We start from the raw sequence: 15615 nt of genomic DNA on the forward strand, positions 1-15615 counted from the left end.
GAGGCTCATTTGTCTGAATAGGTCTCAGATAGCCTGTCTCATTAAAGCCTTTTTAGCAATCTGGGCAGTAAATTGCTGGAGATCTAAATGCGAGACTTAATAATTAGTTAAATAGACTGAATTGAAAGAATTTCATCCACCCTAATTTGGAGGAAAATTCTATCTAATTAATTTGAAATTTGATTTGGGCACACAATTTCATTAAGCACTACCAGTAACATATATATTTCGTAGCTGCAATAATAATATTCAGTTATCGATCCCTCAATCCTCCCCAAGGTCATTTGCATGGCCAATCACCTTGAGTACAAATGTTAATCCTAATATAGTGATTAACACACCAGCAGGAAGCTAGAATATCCTTAATTATTTCTTTTATTTTTCTACGCATATCCTTAATTATTTGATGTCTGAATCAAAACATGCATGCACCCTAAGAACACTAGCAGCAGATTCCCAACCATTTTTCCAATTTTAGAAAAAATTTAGGGAACCAAACCACTTTTTTTTTTCCCTATACAAAAACACCCCACAATGACTTCCCTTTATCTTTCCCTATATATTAAAATAATATTTCTTTCATCTTTTACTTTTTTTTTTTTTTAATTTCATTGCAGACTTTTCTCCTCTTCTTCTTCTTCTTCTTTCTTTTTCTCTCTGAGACTTTTTTTTTTCTCTCTCTTCCTGTTCTCTCTCATATTTTTTTTTCAGTCTTCTTCTCCCTCTTGCTGTCTCTCTTCTTTTTTTCTTTATTTTTTTTTTCGTCTTCTTCTCCCTCTCGTCTGTCTCTCTTCTTTCTTTCTTTCTTTTTTTTTTTTTTTTTCGTCTTTCTCTCCCTCTCTCTCTCTCATCTCCATCTTCTTCCTATTTTTTCTATCTATTTTTTTTCTTGGGATAATTACCTTTTCCCCCCATGAACTACCAAAAAATGCGCGATGCCCCTATGAATTACCAACTCAACCAAAATAGAGCATTCAACTACCAAAGACAACCATTTTTCCCCCTTCCGTCAGTTAGAGAGGTTAAAAGAAACAGTCAATAAGTCATGTGCCATTTTACATGGGGGCATGTTGGAAGATCGTGGTAGTTCATGGGGGGGAAAGAGGAAGATAGTAGTAATTCATGGGGGGAAAGAGGAAAAAAAATGAGGGTAAAATGGCGTGTGGCTGTCACGTGACCCGTTGACCGTTTGTTTTAACCCCTTTGACTGACGGAAGGGGGAAAAAGGGTTGTCTTTGGTAGTTGAATGCTCTATTTTGGCCGAGTTAGTAGTTCATGGAGGCATCGCGCATTTTTTGGTAGTTCATGGGGGGAAAAGGTAATTACCCATTTTTTCTTTCTTCCATTAACTCTTCTCTATCTCTCTCTCTCTCTCTCTCCATCTTCTTTCTCTCTCTTGTCTACATCTTCTTTGAGGTTGAGGAATGAGGACGACTGAATGAGATAGGAGAGAGAGAGAGAGAGCTGTTTTTTGAAGTTGAAGAATGACAATGCGTAGAGGAGAGAGGAGAGAGAAACGTTTTTTTTTTATTAAAATAATCTGTTGAGAAGCTACAATGCTTCCCAAGGATCTTCATCTAAAATGAGGAAGCTGTTGTGGCTCGTATTTTGTACATTTTTTTTCAAATTTTTCCTATTTTAGGGAATAGAACTATTTATAGGGCATCTGCTACTAGTGCTCTAATTAGGCTTCCTCGATAATTATGGCATTTTTTCTCTTCTTTTTTTAATGTAATTTCAAGAAATCGGAGTCAAGAGTCACCCTTTGGGCCACACAAAGTGAAGCATCTTTCCACCAATTTAACATTTGTTTCTTCGTGATGATGTAAGCTAAAGATCTACGGATCCAATGATTCATTTTTATTTTTATTTTTTTTAAAAAAAAATGAAAAAAGAACATGAGCATACAAATTAAATGGCATTTATCTTATTTCTTACGAAAGGGACTTCAAATTAAGAGGTCGGTTGCTAAAATTTAAAGTTTGGAAGAAGGATTATAAATAGGCGATAGTACTGTAGAGCATGGTTATTTTAGCTACTTAAAATATAAATTTTTCTATTAACTTTAACTAGTAGTTTTTTTAATACAAACTCTAACAGGTTATTTATCTCTCTCTATTTTCTTTAAATATTATTTTTCAATGTATTTTTTATTGTGAGAGAGAGAGAGAGAGAGAGAGAGAGAGGAGAGAAGATAGAAACTAATATTAAAAAAAGATTAAAAGGTGTTACACTGTATCAAAATGGATGAAAATACTATATTTTAAAATATCTGCTGAAAAAGTAAATTAGTTTATAATAACTAAATGCAGTTATTATGAAGCATATAAAGAGTCTGTTAGAGATAGTTTAAGGGTTATTGATTTGAGGGTACAATTATTTGTGTTTGGGTACGTTGGAATTTATATGCCGTATGTTAGCTAGAGATAGTTTAAGGGTTATTGATTTGAGGGTACAATTATTTGTATTTGGGTTGGAATTTATATGCCGTACGTCTAATTAATTAGTTAGGTCGTTGGACCACTTTGTGACCTCTCACTTTACCTCGAGTCAATCTTGGTAAATCTGTTTCTGGAGAATTTCAACAAATCAAAATCCTCCTATATCTCAGATTATCATACAAACTTAATTCATATATTTATGTCTGTTAGGGATAAAATTAACCCTAGAGACACGTGGATTCAGAAACATCTCGGATCTATGCCTCGGACATTTATTTCGGCCAGCAAAGAAAAGATTGCCTAGGTATAAATATATCTCGGAGGTATAACGACGTCTCGGTGCAAATACATCTCGGAGGCATAACGACATCTCGGTCTTAAAACTCCAGGTTACGGTATGTGGAACATCCCGAGATCTCCTAGTCTGAATGGAGCGAGCATATCTCGGATATTTGTGTCTCGGAGTAATAACGCCTCGGTATGATATCGAGTCGGTGTGATATCTCCTCGGGGTGATATCTATTGGATGTGTCAACATCTCGGAGTATAAACATCTCGGACTTACACAACCCCGTTGTGGTACGGATATATCCCGAGATCTCCAGGTCGGAGCGAACACATCTCGGATATCATTGCCTCGGAGGTTGGCTGAAATATGCTACAGTCTTCTAAAAGGTGCCATGCGCCACACTCGTCTGAGAGTGCGATAAGGATAGAATCCCAGAAGATCAGGGATAAACTACAGATCCATAATTTATGGGATAAAATGGTTATTGACATGGAATCAAGTGTAAAGAAGTACAAACGCGATCAACTACGGACTTCGCACTCCTACTCGAATTCCCTGAAGATATAGTTAAAGTTCAACCAGGCTAGGACTCAAACTCCTAATCCAACTAGGTGTCAAGAAGGTCCAGCCTATAAATAAAGACCGTCACACCAGGTATAAAAATACGAATTCTCTAAGCTCTTGAGATTAAGATTCAGATTACTCTGCAGAAAACTGATTTAGACTAACTTAGGCATCGGAGTGGGCGTGGTCGGCACCCCCGACGAGTTGTTTGTTCTTTTTGCAGGATTGAGGTATTCGGTAGAAATCAGCAGCGAATCTTTAGGCGACACGTCACCATACCGGAAACTGTACCAACAGTTTGGCGCCGTCTGTGGGAACGATCAATTGTTCTTACGAAAAACAAATCCGCGATGGTGACGACGAGACGTTCCAAGTCGATCCAAAATGAAGTACCGCCTACCAGCCGAGACGATGCTCGTGGAGAAGCAAAATCTGCAGGACCAGAGGCCTGGATAACCCAACTGAGTCAGCAGTTGGCCCAGGCGCAAAAGAATGTGGAGGATTTGCTGGCTCAGAATGCTGTGCTCCTAGCCGCACGAACTCCGCCGCCGTTCAATCATGATGCAGCCGATGGGACAAACCTTGGGGGAAACCCTGAAGGGTCAGGAGAGAGAGACGGGCGGAACGAGAATCATGAAGAGAAAGACGGGCGGAACGAGAATCATGAAGAGAGAGACGGGCGGAACGAGAATCATGAAGAGAGAGACGGGCGGAACGAGAATCATGAAAAGAGAGACGGGCGGAACAAAAACCATGGAGAGCCCATCAATCCGGTTCCACCCACGGAGGCAGAGAGGAGGTTGCAGAAGATGGTCCAGGATCTAGGCGCAAAATATGATGTGCTGTCAAAGACGATTGACCAAAAGCGTGATGGGAAGGAGTCCCTTGTTGACAACCTCTTCCAGCACAAGGAGTCCATATTCACCGAAGAAGTGTCCAACTGCGACTTACCTGGAAGATTCAAGGTACTTGACATTCCTGTCTTCTCAGGCAGTGAAGATCCAGTGGAGCACTTGGACAATTTCCGGTCCCATGTCTCCCTGCACAAGACACCAGATGCTGTGGCATGCCGAGCTTTTCCTCTCACCTTGTCAGGAAAGGCCCGAGACTGGCTCAGGAGTCTCACACCAAGGTCGATTGATTGCTTCGACACCCTTGGAAGAAAGTTCCTGGCCCAGTTCGTATCTGGGAGAGCTAGAAGAAAACCCCGAGGATACTTGCTCTCTGTACAGCAGGGACCGAATGAGTCTCTAAAAGACTATCTGTGGAGGTTCAACCAGGAGAAGCTGGACACAAAGAGTGCACCAGACGACTTCATTTACTGTGCGATTTTTCAAGGCTTGAAAAAAGATGGACCTCTGATGGCAGAATTGGCGTTGAAACCGCCGAAAAATCTTCAAACCTTTATGGTGAAGATCGACAGGTACATCAACCAGGAAGAAACGCTCCGAGCCCTCCTCAATAATTCCCAGCAACAACAACAGCCGTCCACCGAGAAGCCTAAGAAAAAGAAGAATCCTGAGCCCATACAGGATGCTGGTACCGCAGAGTATAAGAAGGCAAAGAAAAATTTTAGAGATTACAAGTGGACACCGTTGAACACCTCCATCACCGAGGTGCTCATGGAACTCAAGAAAGATCCGAATTACCAGAGACCGAGACCCATTCAAGGAAATCCCACTCCGCACTTGGCTCACAAGTACTGTGCCTTCCACGATTCACGCGGTCATCTGACCGAGCAGTGTGTCTCGTTGAGGCAGTTGATCGAGAAATTCATTGAGAATGGGAAGCTAGTCCGATTCCTCGTCAATGAGAGGAATCAACAGGAGCGAGATCACTATCCGAGGCCTAGGAGGGAAGAGGATCGGGATAATAGAAGAAACTATCAACCGAGACAAGATGAAAGAAGAGAAAGAAGCCGAGAGCCAGCACCTCGGCCTCGGAGGGATGAAAGAAGAGGGAGAAGTAGAAGCAGGCCTCGGGGGGCGCAGCAAGGCAATCTCCCTATCATTCACACCATCTCGGGAGGATTCGGAGGAGGAGGTGAGTCCAACTCGGCTCGGAAAGCGTATGCCAGGCAGCTGGATGATTTCGAAGTTTACTCGGTCCAGAAGCCCCCAAAGTCTCGGAAATATGACCCTTTGGTTATAGGGTTTTCTGATGATGATTATGCTGGAGTCTCGCTTCCGCACACAGACGCCCTTGTGGTCACCTTGACCATAGCAAATTATCAGACCCGGCGGATCCTCATTGACACAGGGAGCTCGGCTGATATTCTTTTTAAATCAGCTTTCGATCATATGGGTGTTCCATCAGAAAAGCTGGTTCCAGTCTCGTGCCAGCTACAGGGTTTTGCTGGAGAGAAGGTGTTGCCTCTCGGTTCTATCGATTTACCTGTGACAGCCGGGACTTATCCAAGGCAGAAAGTCATTATGGTGAAGTTCTTAATAGTTGATAAGGTCTCGGCCTACAATGCCATTATAGGACGTACGGCTCTTAACGACTTCAAAGCGGTGACTTCAACACCACATCTCAGCATGAAGTTTCCAACAGAAGAAAGAGTTGGAGAGGTAAAAGGAGACCAGAAGGAGGCTAGGAGATGCTACAATCTGTCCTTGAAAGATACCCCGAGGCAGCACGGTCGGGGAGAAAAAACTAAGGAGGATGGAAAATAGCAATCACCGTTGGGGGAGCCTGTGGAAGCCTTGGAGGAGTTCGAGATAGGCGACTCGGGAAAGAAAGTTTATATAGGCTCACAACTCCCTCAACCCATGAAGAAAGATCTGGTGGCGTTCTTGAGGCGCAACAAAGATGTATTTGCCTGGAGCCATGAAGATATGCCGGGGATTGATCCCTCGGTTATTGTCCATAAGCTGAATGTGGATCCCAATTATCGCCCTGTGAAGCAGAGAAGAAGAGCTTTTGCTGCCGAACGAAACATGGCTGTTGCTGAAGAAGTAGAGAAGTTGCTGAAAGCTGGATTCATCTGAGAAGTGGATTATCCCGAATGGCTGGCCAATGTAGTACTGGTGAAGAAGTCAAACGGGAAGTGGAGGATGTGTGTAGATTTCACCGACCTGAATAAAGCATGTCCGAAGGATAGCTTTCCCCTACCTCGGATAGATTTATTGGTGGATTCGACAGCCGGACATGAGCTCTTAAGCTTCATGGATGCCTTCTCGGGGTACAATCAGATCTGCATGGAAGAAACAGACCAGGATAAAACTGCTTTCATCACAGACCGAGGACTTTACTGTTATAAGATGATGCCCTTCGGACTGAAGAATGCTGGAGCCACATATCAACGACTTGTGAACCGGATGTTTCAAAGTCAAATTGGCCGAAACGTTGAGGCATACGTAGATGACCTGCTGGTTAAAAGTATTCGGGCAAACAGACACATAGAAGACCTCCGAGAAACTTTTCGGACTCTAAGAAAATACAACATGAAGCTCAACCCCGTGAAGTGTGCCTTCGGAGTTTCTTCAGGCAAGTTTCTGGGGTTTATGGTGTCACAAAGGGGCATTGAAGCTAATCCAGAGAAGGTCAGAGCTGTCCTCGAGATGGAAGCCCCGAGAACAACAAAACAACTCCAACGGCTGACAGGAAGGATTGTGGCCTTGAACCGTTTCATATCACGGTCGACAGATAAGTGCCTTCCCTTCTTTAAAATTTTACGAAAAGCATTTATATGGAGTGAGGAGTGTGAGGAAGCTTTCAAAAAGTTGAAAGAATATCTAGCCAACCCACCACTGTTGAGTCGCCCAACCGAAGGGGAGATTCTTTATCTCTATTTGGCAGTCTCTCCCTCAGCAGTAAGCTCAGTGCTGGTCCGAGAAGATTCAGGGGTTCAGAGACCGGTTTACTTTACAAGTAAAGCACTGCATGGCGCGGAGGGGAGGTATCCTCGGATCGAGAAGTTGGCGTTCACCTTGATCATTTCAGCCAGAAGATTGAGGCCATACTTTCAGGCTCACGCTATCAGAGTTTTAACCGAGTATCCGATGAAGAAGGTGTTGCAAAAACCAGACCTCTCGGGAAGATTAGTCAACTGGGCGGTGGAACTCGGACAATTTGATATCGAGTTTCATCCTCGGACGGCTATCAAAGGACAGGTTCTAGCAGATTTCCTGGCAGAATTCTGCAACATTCCTGAAGCAGAAGAACTTCCCAAGGAGTCAACCTGGGTTGTGTTCGTAGATGGCTCTTCTACACAGAGCAGAAGCGGAGTAGGGGTTCTCCTCAGGAATCCCGAAGGGCAAGAGTTCGGTTTTGCTGTAAAACTGGATTTCGTTACGACGAACAATGAAGCTGAGTACGAAGCGGTGATAGCAGGTTTAGCATTATCCCGAGAGATGGGGGCAACTAATGTCGAAATTCGGAGTGACTCTCAGGTGGTCGTAGGCCAAGTCCAAGGGCAGTTCGAAGCACAAGAAGATAGAATGGCTAGGTATTTGGAAGAGGTACGGCGATTCCAATCCTATTTCGAAAGGTTCGTCATCACAAAAATACCTCGGGAGGAAAACATCCGAGCCGATGAATTCTCAAAAATCGCGTCGGGAACAGAGGAAGAGATTGAAGCATCAAGAAGGCAAATTATTGTTCTGACCGAACCTTCGATAGCCCCGAGAACCAAGGTTATGGAAGTAGACTCAGCACCAGAGGAGCCAGAGTGGGCAAGGGACATTATCCAGTTCCTCAGACATGGGTTGCTGCCTGAAGATAAAGTTGCGGCTCGGAGGGTGAAGATACAAGCAGCACGGTTTTGCCTTCTCGGGGAGATACTGTACAAAAGAGGATATTCTGAACCCCTTCTCAAATGCCTCTCCAAGGCCGAGTCAAATTATGTTCTCAGGGAAATTCATGAAGGTGTGTGCGGAGACCACTCAGGAGGAAGGATGCTGGCACAAAAAACCATCCGAGCGGGTTACTATTGGCCTACGATCAAGAAAGATTCAGCTCTTCTTGTCAAGAACTATGACAAATGCCAGAGATTCGCAAGAATCATGAAAGCTAGCCCCGAGAAGCTCACCCCCCTCACTTCTCCGTGGCCATTTGTGAAATGGGGAGTGGATATAGTTGGTCCAATGCCGGTAGGAAAAGGTGGGCGAAAGTTCTTGATTGTAGCTGTAGATTACTTTACTAAATGGGCCGAAGCAGAAGCATTAGCAGCTATAACTACAGCGAACGCCATAACTTTCCTCTGGAAGTCGGTGGTATGCCGGTTTGGGATTCCTCATGCTTTCGTCACAGATAATGGGAAGCAGTTTGACTGTGAACCATTTCGGAGGTGGTGTTCAGAGCTCCGTATCCGAAACCATTATGCTTCGGTACAATACCCAAAGGCGAACAGTCAGGTAGAGGCGACGAACAAGACCCTGGTAAAGATCCTGAAGAAAAAGCTTGATAAGAAGAAAGGAGCATGGGTTGAATGCGTTCCAGAGGTGTTGTGGTCGTACCGAACCACCAGAAGAACTCCAACGGGCGAGACACCATTCTCACTTACGTATGGAACCGAGGCGGTAATACCTGTGGAAGTGGGATCTCCAAGCTTTCGTGTGGCTCACTACAATCCAGGACTCAACGACGAAAGTGCTAAAATACACCTGGATCTGTTGCAGGAGAAAAGAGACGACGCTCATGTCACATGGGCGGCGTATCAGAATCGAACGGCTCGGTACTTTAACAAGCAGGTGGTGCCCAGAAAGTTTCAGCTCGGTGATTGGGTAGTCAGGAAGGTAAGCTTAATGACGAAAGATCCAACGGAAGGCAAAATGGGACCCGTATGGGAAGGTCCCTACAAGGTAATAGGATGCCATCAGAAGGGAGCTTATCGCTTGATGACCGAAACAGGGAAGATACTTCCGAGATCATGGAATGCCGAGCACCTGAAAAAATATTTTATGTAATTTATTGTTTTCTTTTTCAGCTTTTTTACAAACAATTTCATATTCAATAAAGAATGTCTACTTCCAGTATTTATTGACAATCGCAGAAATCCAAGAATCAATTCGATTCATACTTAGGAAAAGTCTCTCGGTTTGTCAACACCGAGAGCAGGAAAAGTCTCTCGGTTTGTCAACACCGAGAGCAGGAAAAGTCTCTCGGTCATTCAACACCGAGAGCAGGAAAAGTCTCTCGGTTTGTCAACACCGAGAGCAGGAAAAGTCTCTCGGTCATTCAACACCGAGAGCAGGAAAAGTCTCTCGGTTTGTCAACACCGAGAGCAGGAAAAGTCTCTCGGATCGTCAACACCGAGAGCAGGAAAAGTCTCTCGGTTTGTCAACACCGAGAGCAGGAAAAGTCTCTCGGTTTGTCTAACACCGAGAGCAGGAAAAGTCTCTCGGTTTGACAACACCGAGAGCAGGAAAAGTCTCTCGGTTTGTCTAACACCGAGAGCAGGAAAAGTCTCTCGGTTTGTCAACACCGAGAGCAGGAAAAGTCTCTCGGTCATTCAACACCGAGAGCAGGAAAAGTCTCTCAGTTTGTCAACACCGAGAGCAGGAAAAGTCTCTCGGTCATTCAACACCGAGAGCAGGAAAAGTCTCTCGGTTTGTCAACACCGAGAGCAGGAAAAGTCTCTCGGATCGTCAACACCGAGAGCAGGAAAAGTCTCTCGGTTTGACAACACCGAGAGCAGGAAAAGTCTCTCGGTTTGTCAACACCGAGAGCAGGAAAAGTCTCTCGGTTTGTCAACACCGAGAGCAGGAAAAGTCTCTCGGTTTGTCTAACACCGAGAGCAGGAAAAGTCTCTCGGTTTGTCTAACACCGAGAGCAGGAAAAGTCTCTCGGTTTGACAACACCGAGAGCAGGAAAAGTCTCTCGGTTTGTCAACGCCGAGAGCAGGAAAAGTCTCTCGGTTTGTCAACACCGAGAGCAGGAAAAGTCTCTCGGTTTGTCAACACCGAGAGCAGGAAAAGTCTCTCGGTTTGTCAACACCGAGAGCAGGAAAAGTCTCTCGGTCATTCAACACCGAGAGCAGGAAAAATCTCTCGGTTTGTCTAACACCGAGAGCAGGAAAAATCTCTCGGCTAGTCCAACACCGAGAACAGAAAAATATATTCTATTCCTCAGAGGATACGAAAAGACTACATAAAGGAAAAATGCCTAAGTAAAAGGCTTCTTCAAATGCCATGATCAGAAAAGAAAGAATTAAAAGGTAAAAGTTTCATTCAAAAGATTTCATATTCAAAGTTTTGTACAGGTTAAAAAAAAGAAAAAAAAAAAGAGGAAGAGTTCAGGACAAGGCACAGCTTCTAGCGGGCAGGATCGTCAAGAGGATCTTCTCGGGGATCTGGTGCGTCAAGACCCCAATTCGGAACATCAGGCATGAAGTCCTTACCGAACTCCTCCATCTCCTGGATGGCTTCTTCAGGAAAACCCACAAGCATCGGTCCAACCGTCTTGGGGTCAAATTTATATTGGGGATTTGTCACCAAGGTTCGAAATTTTTTGAAACCCCAATGGCAACCCCGAGCCCAACTCTGATCCCGAAGATGTGGTGCATAACTCAACTGCTTCAAATAACGCTTGAGCTTTGCCCGATCGGCGTCATATCTAGCCCTGAGCCGAATTAAGAGACTCTCCGAGTGATCCTGCGCCTTAACAGCTTTATCTCTCTCGGCCGCAAGTCTTTCAACTTCATCTTTGAGCTTGTCCTTTTCGGCTTCGGCACTCAAAGCATTTTTGCACGCCTCGGAGCATTCGTTCGGCACGGCCGACAAACGGATAGACAATTGATCTGCGCGATCCAGCTCGGAAGAAAGACTTGCAACAGAACGCGTGTACCGATCATTGGCCTCCAGTACTTCGTTCCTCAAACGAGCATTGGCAGAACGCATCTCGGATATGATCGAGTCCCGAGAGGCGAGTTCCTCGTCCTTGGAATGAAGAAGAGACTTCAGCGTCGCGACTTCGTTCTCTAAACCCGAGATACGAGCTTGCACTTCGGGGGCAGGAGTAGGCGGGGGCGCAGGACGATTCTCGTACTTCTGCCAGAGGGCGGTCATCTTCGCAAGGAGCTACGTAGAGAGTAAAGTCAGAAGCAAGATGCAAACAGAATGAAAAGGCCTAGCTCCAGAAACTTACTTGATAATGGGAGATAAGAATGCCTTGAGCAATCTTCTCGGGAGAAGACGCCCCTGCATTTCCCAGATATCCTTCGGGGATTAAGTTCTTTATAGCCTCCATCGGATGACCCAGAAGACCCCTGCCTAAAACTTCGAAACAAACAATGTCTATACCCTCTTATCTCTTGAAAGTTTATAAATGACCAACATTTAATTAACGAAACAAACAATCTTCTAAACTATTTTTGTACGTATTATATATCAAATTAAGAAAGGTGCATGACTTCAAATTTGACAACCAATGCAATGGGATAAGAGTAGTACCGTACTGGATGGCTTGCCAATGTGGTCCAAAGGAGTAGTGGCGGAGATACGGGCACCTCCTAAATATCTGAGTATATTATTGATCAAAGATCATGAGTATAAAGCTCTTACATCACAAATTAATTATGTAAATAAGATTGCCATGTAAATTAATCAAAAATCTAAAAAAAAAAAAAAAACCTTTCAATTCGATTTTCTAAACTAAATGTATTTTGCATTTTATCTACATTCATCCTACCTTGCGTGCCCAAATATATATAGAGAAATAAGCGTGGTATCTCTATGGATAAGTTTTTAATTGCTTTCTCTTTTACTCTTTATATATATTTTTTTATTTATTTCTTTGCTCCTCTCTCGGTCTCCCCCCTCTCTCTCTCTCTCTCTCTCTCTCTCTCTCTCTCTCTCTCTCTCTCTCACCCAAATTAATAAAAAGTTATTTTGATAGAATGGAGAAATGATTTAGATAAATGGGATAATACGATGTTTTTGAAAACTGACTAGCTTTTTTTTTCTTTTGTGTTAATAAAATGTTTGGTTTTTGAGACATCGTCTTCGCCAACTCTTCATCCATACGAGTTAATTAAATATGCCTCTTTAATTTTGGAGAGGTTAATCTAGTAATGACAGATTATTAAATGAATAAATTTGATATTTTTAATTCATTTAAATTTTTGGGACAAGTGACTATATGCCATGGTACCAAAGTATGTAGGAGCTTGGTTTCGCATGTGAACTTTTTTTTTCTTTTCTTTTTAAAGAATATTAATTATCAAATTAATAAATTCATCTTTTTCAATCGATTTAAGTTTTTAAAACTGTTAAAATATTAATTAAATGATTAAGTTAATCATTTCTTATTAATTTAAGCTTTTGGGATAAGTATGTGGTGATTTAATATGATATCAGAGCAAAGATCATGAGTCTTTGCCGTTCACCTTCCATTTCAATTAAATATTTATGTATTAGGCCTAATTTAAACTCACACATGAAGATGAATGTTAAAAATATTAATTAAAGAGTACGTACTAATTAATGTTGTATGCAGTCAATCGATCTGGCTGGGCTACATATAACATGCATTACTCTATGTGGACGGAGGGACCACTGCATACAGCATCACTCTATTGCCCATCTGGATGGAATCTTGATAGATTGGCTGTATTTAGTATTACTCGTAATTAAATAATTAAATTTACACGTTTTTTATTGGCTTAAGCTTTTGAGACAGTCTGCAATTTATTAAAAGCAATTAATGGGTAAATTATGGAGTACATGCTATTACTTGTATTTGGAATTAGATTAGAAAAGAAAATAGAAATAGTGGTTGGTTGGTATCTAAAAGGATGAGTCGGGACAAGAAGAAGAATGCAGTTGATGAAATACTTGTTACTGACTCAACGTCCACTACTTGAAATAAACTTGTTCTCTTCTGAGTTTAACCTTTCGATCCAATATTATTTCCGAGTTACGACTCTGTTTTATACATATTTCCTTTACATCATTGTGCCTAAAATGGCTTGCTCTAACTTAGCAAATATTTCTTCTTCTCTTACATAGAAATTTATTGAAATAGTATAGCAGTAATGAACCAGTCTCGATCTCGTAATGATGCACATATGATATGATAGTGAAGATTGTATGGGATAGGGTGCAATAAGAGGGCACTTGGGTTTCACCTGCTCGAATAGGTATTCAGACAATTTAAACATTTGCTCGAGCTTTGATCTTTATCCGAGTAGGTGGAACCCAGATGCCTTCTCACATAAGTCGTTTGGCAGCTTATTGCACTCGATTGAGATCCATGAACAATGACCTATTAAAAAAAAAAAAAAATTAGGAGAAACTACATTTACTTATCTATTTCTAACTACCATACTATTTGCAATGTTTCCCCTCAATCTTTCAATTTTTGCAATGTCCCCTCAAATCTACCATTTAGGTTGCAATGTCCACTTTACATTAGAATTTTATATTAAATCCTAACGTAAAGGTTAGAAAAACCCTGCATAAGATAAACAAAATTCAGAAAAATAAAAAAGAAAAAAAAAACGAAAAAAAAGAGACAAGATCAATCCTTGCATCAATCATTATTTTAAAAAAAAAAAATCAACGGTTGATTGACGTTGTCATATCAGCAAGGTGCGTGAGATAAAAGTGCAGTTTCTAGTATTGCTCTTCCAAAATATATAATTGTAAGCTCCAAGCAAAGGCCTCTATTGTCTAAAAAATTAAAGAAAAAAAAAATTGGATAGCTATTGTTAATAGAGTAATATTGTTAATGTGACACATTTTTATCTCACAAGATATCATGATGCTCTCATTTAATCCTTGAATTAGTCTTCGTTTTTTTAAAAAATAAAAAATAAAAGTAAATAAGAGTTTATTTGGACTGCCACACATTATGAAATAATTGTGAAATAAAAATGTAATTTCTAGCATTTGTCCTGTTAATAACATAATATATATATAGTTGATTGGATATGCATGCCTTTGTTTCTCCTTATCTTGAAAAATTTAATAATAAGGGTAAAAAGTGACATAAGGGTAATCTCTCAATCGAAGTAAATTCCAAATGGGTGGTTGGGAGATAATTAGGTTTTAATCACAGTAAGTGACCACTGGACCATACAGTATTGACATAAGTAGAAACTTATTATTTTAATCGCAATATTCTAATCGTCTTTGATATTTTGAAAATTCCAAAAAAGGTTTACTAAACTTTGTGTGTTGGAGTGACAACATCAATTTAATTACTGCACGCTTCATCTAAAAATAGGAACGATTACATAAGAAAATCTATTATTTATTCAACGAGTATTAATGCTAAAAGTCTCTCTTGTATTCCTCCAAAAATAATATAACATTTAAAATTATCATTAATTGGGTTTGTGATTGATCACAACTAAATTTTGATCAAATGGTGATTTTAAAAAATTAAGTCATTTCATTTTTTAAAAGATACAAGAGTGACAAATGAGAGACTTCTAGAATTACTCCTAATTTTTACATAAAAATCAACTTTTTTTATTATTATTTTATTTCATTTTATATATATATATATATACACCAAACTATATCTTAATGAGGCACTTGACATTTTATATGAAGTTGGAGACTAATTCCGGCCTACGTATCTTAGTTGACGAGCCAATAAACTATTATATCTCATAAACCTTTTATTTTCAAGTGAAGTAGTGAGAAATTATTTCATAATTCAGATTAAATTATTTCATCCACGGACAGCCGTGTAGATGGAGCCAATGGTGTGACCCATGCAGCTTAACGTTCAACATATATAATCAATTATCACAGTCGCTTTCAAGGTTTCATAACATCCTTATTTTATCAAATACTTAATTAATTCCCATTTATTTGGAAAATGGTTAGCATTATAAACAAAAGGTTCGGAATAAATAGTCATTGACCTGCAAAAACCCTCCATGTCAGGGACATTCCACACCGTTGACGATTGATTGTGTGGTTCTGATTTGAGTTGGACGAAATTCTAATGGTGACTCGGCGGGGGGCCTGTGGAATCCACGTGGTTCGACGTAGCCGCCATGCGTCCTGAACGTGACTAAATGGGTCCAATTTTGGGAGTTGAATTATGCATGCGACAAAATTTATCATTTATATATATATATATATATATATAGTTTATGAATGAAAATTGCCACCGTCATATTTCAGGATAAGGATAGCTAAGTATAATTATAATAAAATTTATGGGCAGTTGAGTGTTAATTGAAGCGCGGGTTAGAGACATCACTTATCACCACAAGTTGAGGAAAGGAAAGCATTATTTGCTACAATATATGTTAATTAACGTATTGATTTCCATAGTCTACATCTATGAAATCTTACTGATTTTTGGATTTAAAAAGACTTTACTTAAAAAGTTTAATACATCATGTCTTTGAGCATTAAT

This window comes from Alnus glutinosa, chromosome 4, assembly GCF_958979055.1.
Source record: "Alnus glutinosa chromosome 4, dhAlnGlut1.1, whole genome shotgun sequence".
NCBI classification, from domain to species: domain Eukaryota; kingdom Viridiplantae; phylum Streptophyta; class Magnoliopsida; order Fagales; family Betulaceae; genus Alnus; species Alnus glutinosa.